The sequence below is a fragment of the Schistocerca americana genome, chromosome 8 (genome assembly GCF_021461395.2).
Source record: "Schistocerca americana isolate TAMUIC-IGC-003095 chromosome 8, iqSchAmer2.1, whole genome shotgun sequence".
Lineage (NCBI taxonomy): Eukaryota > Metazoa > Arthropoda > Insecta > Orthoptera > Acrididae > Schistocerca > Schistocerca americana.
Window position 1 is genome coordinate 435,118,263 of NC_060126.1, and position 4,229 is coordinate 435,122,491.

A 4,229-nucleotide genomic window follows, 5' to 3' on the forward strand; every position below is an offset into this window, starting at 1 on the left:
ATTCTACACACCAACGTGAATCGTCGTTTTGTTGCCACTTCCCCCAATGATTTTAGAAATTCTGATGGAATGTTATCTATCCCTTCTGCCGTATTTGACCGTAAGTCCTCCAAAGCTCTTTTAAATTCCGATTCTAATACTGGATCCCCTATCTCTTCTAAATCGACTCCTGTTTCTTCTTCTATCACATCAGACAAATCTTCACCCTCATAGGGGCTTTCAATGTATTCTTTCCACCTATCTGCTCTCTCCTCTGCATTTAACAGTGGAATTCCCGTTGCTCTCTTAATGTTACCACCGTTGCTTTTAATGTCACCAAAGGCTGCCAATACTGCCAGCTAAATACAAGATTCTAACTACTGGAGGCACTAACTACTGATAGGCATAGTTAGCAAATGAAAGATTTTGATAGAGAACAAACAATGTATTTACCTTAATAGTGTTCAAAGCTGCCAGCAGTGGTGGATGTGGGGAGAGAAATGATAGAATTTTGAGAGCGGACGATCTGGACGTATGTCCGTCAGAAAAAGGAAATTTGTAAGATTGGATGTCATGAACTGACAGATATATATATATATATATATATATATATATATATATATATATATATATATATATATTAAAAATAAATTTGTAATATTGGATGTCATGACGTGATCAGTTCATAACATCCAATCTTACAAATTTCCTTTTTCTGACGGACACACGTCCAGATCGTCCGCTCTCAAAATTCTATCATTTCTCTCCCCACATCCACCACTGCTGGCGGCCCACCTTCAACTGCAGAACGCTACACGCTGTTACCATCCAACTGCCCAACACTACAGTAGCGAATATTCCAACAATGCCAACCAGCTACAGATTGCACACAGTACAGTCAGTGATTTTCATACACAGCGCTACATGGTGTTACCAACATAAAAACATTACGTGGCGTTACCAACATAAAAACCTAAACAGCCTACTCACAATTTGAGCGCGATGCGTGAGCGCATTGTTCACATCTGATAATGTTTTCACTAGTGAGCTGTATTTCTTTCTGCAATTACATTGTTTCGACTGTGTAAAGAGATTATGTAAAGTTCTAACGTAGTTATTTGTTTTAATAAAGCACCCTTTCGCATTAAATTTTGTTGCATGAAGTGTAAGGAACAGCATTTCCGTTTTATCTCCTGTATTTCCTTTTATAAAATGTGAACAAAGTTTTTATGTCCTCGGAACGTAAGGAACGTACTCCTTTTAAGTCGAGTAAACTGAAGTGCAGCGGCGACATCTAGCGGGCTTGGATGCAAGGCACATTTCTTGCCGCTGCAACGCAATGCACTCCGACGTGACAAAAGTCATCGGATAGCGATATGCACACACACACACACACACACACACACACACACAGACGGCGGCAGTATCGCGAACACAACGTATAAAAGGGCAGTGCAGTTGCGGAGCTGTCATTTGTACTGACGTGATTCATGTGAAAAAGTTTACGACGTGGTTTTACAGAGAGTACTCTACTGCATTGGCTCCTTACTTAGCTTGCATTTATCACGAATCTCCTCCCCCACGTAAAGTCCCGAGCTACTGGAAAAAAGCGCAGGTGACGCCTGTATATAAGAAGGGTAGAAGGACGGATCCTCAAAATTACAGACCAATATCCTTAACATCGGTTTGTTGCAGTATTCTCGAACATATTCTCAGTTCGAATATAATGAATTTCCTTGAGACAGAGAAGTTGCTGTCCATGCATCAGCACGGCTTTAGAAAGCATCGCTCCTGCGAAACGCAACTCGTCCTTTTTTCACATGATATCTTGCGGACCATGGATGAAGGGTATCAGACGGATGCCATATTCCTTGACTTCCGGAAAGCGTTTGACTCGGTGCCGGACTGCAGACTCCTAACTAAGGTACGAGCATATGGGATTGGTTCCCAAATATGTGAGTGGCTCGAAGACTTCCTAAGTAATAGAACCCAGTACGTTGTCCTCGATGGTGAGTGTTCATCGGAGGTGAGGGTATCATCTGGAGTTCCCATGGGAAGTGTAGTAGGTCCGCTGTTGTTTTCTATCTACATAAATGATCTTTTGGATAGGGTGGATAGCAATGTGCGGCTGTTTGCTGATGATGCTGTGGTGTACGGGAAGGTATCGTCGCTGAGTGACTGTAGGAGGATACAAGATGACTGGACAGGATTTGTGATTGGTGTAAAGAACGGCAGCTAACTCTAAATATAGATCAATGTAAATTAATGCAGATGAATAGGAAAAAGAATCCCGTAATGTTTGAATACTCCATCAGTAGTGTAGCGCTTGACACAGTCACGCCGATTAAATATTTGGGCGTAACATTGCAGAACGATATGAAGTGGGACAAGCATGTAATGGCGGTTGTGGGGAAGGCGGATAGTCGTCTTCGGTTCATTGGTAGAATTTTGGGAAGATGTGGTTCATCTGTAAAGGAGACCGCTTATAAAACACTAATACGACCTATTCTTGAGTACTGCTTGAGCGTTTCGGACCCCTATCAGGTCGGATTGAGGGAGGACATAGAAGCAATTCAGAGGCGGGCTGCTAGATTTGTTACTGGTAGGTTTGATCATCACGCGAGTGTTACGGAAATGCTTCAGGAACTCGGGTGGGATTCTCTGGAGGAAAGGAGGCGTTCTTTTCGTGAATCGCTACTGAGGAAATTTAGAGAACCAGCATTTGAGGCGGACTACAGCAAACTTATATTTCGCGGAAAGACCACATAAGATAAGAGAGATTAGGGCTCGTACAGAGGCATATAGGCAGTCATTTTTCCCTCGTTATGTTTGGGCGTGGAACAGGGAGAGAAGATGCTAGTTGTGGTACGAGGTACCCTCCGCCACGCACCGTATGGTGGATTGTGGTGTATGTATGTAGATGAAGTTGTATGGCCGCACGACGGGAATGAACAGACATTAAACGCGGAGTGGTATTTGGAGTTAGGCGTATGGGATATTCAATTTCAGAAATCGTTAGGGAATTCAATATTCCGAGATCCACAGTGTCGAGAGCGTGCTGAGAATACCACATTACAGGCATCACCTTTCACTACGGACAACGCACTGGCAGATGGCCTTCAATTAACGACTGAGAACAGCGGCGTTGGCGTTGAGTTGTCAGTGTCAAGAGACAAGCAACACTGCGTGAAATATGCGCAAAAATCAACGTGGGACGTACGACGAACGCATCCGTTGGGGCAATGTGGGAAAATTTGGCGTTAGTGGGTTACGACAGTAGACGACTTGCGTGAGTGCCATTGCTAACAGCACGGTCGACATCGCCTGCAACGCCCCTCCTGCGCTCGTGACCATAATGGGTTGGAGCCTAGACGGCAGGAAAACCGTGGCCTCGTGATATGAGTCCCGATTTCAGTTGGTAAGAGGTGATGCTAGCCATGAACCGAAGCTGTCAATAAGGCTCTGTGCAAGCAGTTGGTGGCTCCATAATGGTGTGGGCTGTGTTTACATGGAATGGACTGGGTCCTCTGGTGCAACTGAGCCGATCGTTGACTGGAAATGACCATGTTCGCCTACATGGAGACTATTTGCAGCCGTTCATGGACGTCATGTTCCCAAATAACTATGGAAACGATGGAGAATATTTAAGGATACCACATCGTCGGACCACTATTGTTCGCGGTTGGCCTGAAGAACATTCGTGGTGAATGATCTGACCACCCGCCAACGGCCTTGCCGCAGTGGTAACACCGATTCCCGTCAGATCACCGAAGTTGAGCGCTGTTGGGCTGGACTAGCACTTGGATGGGTGACCATCCGGTCTGCCGAGCGCTGTTGGGCCGATTGCGGTGGTCTCGCGGTTCTAGGCGCGCAGTCCGGGACCGTGCGACTGCTACGGTCGCAGGTTCGAATCCTGCCTCGGGCATGGATGTGTGTGATGTCCTTAGGTTAGTTAGGTTTAAGTAGTTCTAAGTTCTAGGGGACTGATGACCACAGCAGTTGAGTCCCATAGTGCTCAGAGCCATTTGCACCATTTTGAGGGTTGTTGGCAAGCGGTGTGCACTCAGCCCCTGTGAGGCAAAACTGAGGAGCTACTTGATTTAGAAGTAGAGGCTCCGGTCTCGCAAACTGACATACGGCGGGAGAGCGGTTTGCTGACCACATGCCCCTCCATATCCGCATCCAGTGACGCCTGTGGTTGAGGATGACACGGCGCCCGGTCGGTACCGTTGGGCCTTCATGGCCTATTA

The 4,229-nt window shown here is 45.9% G+C and overlaps 1 pseudogene; it reads left to right on the plus strand.

The window, feature by feature from the left end:
• Positions 1 to 3,701: 3,701 nt before the first annotated feature.
• On the plus strand, positions 3,702 to 3,819 carry LOC124546375 (annotated as a pseudogene).
• Positions 3,820 to 4,229: the final 410 nt, after the last annotated feature.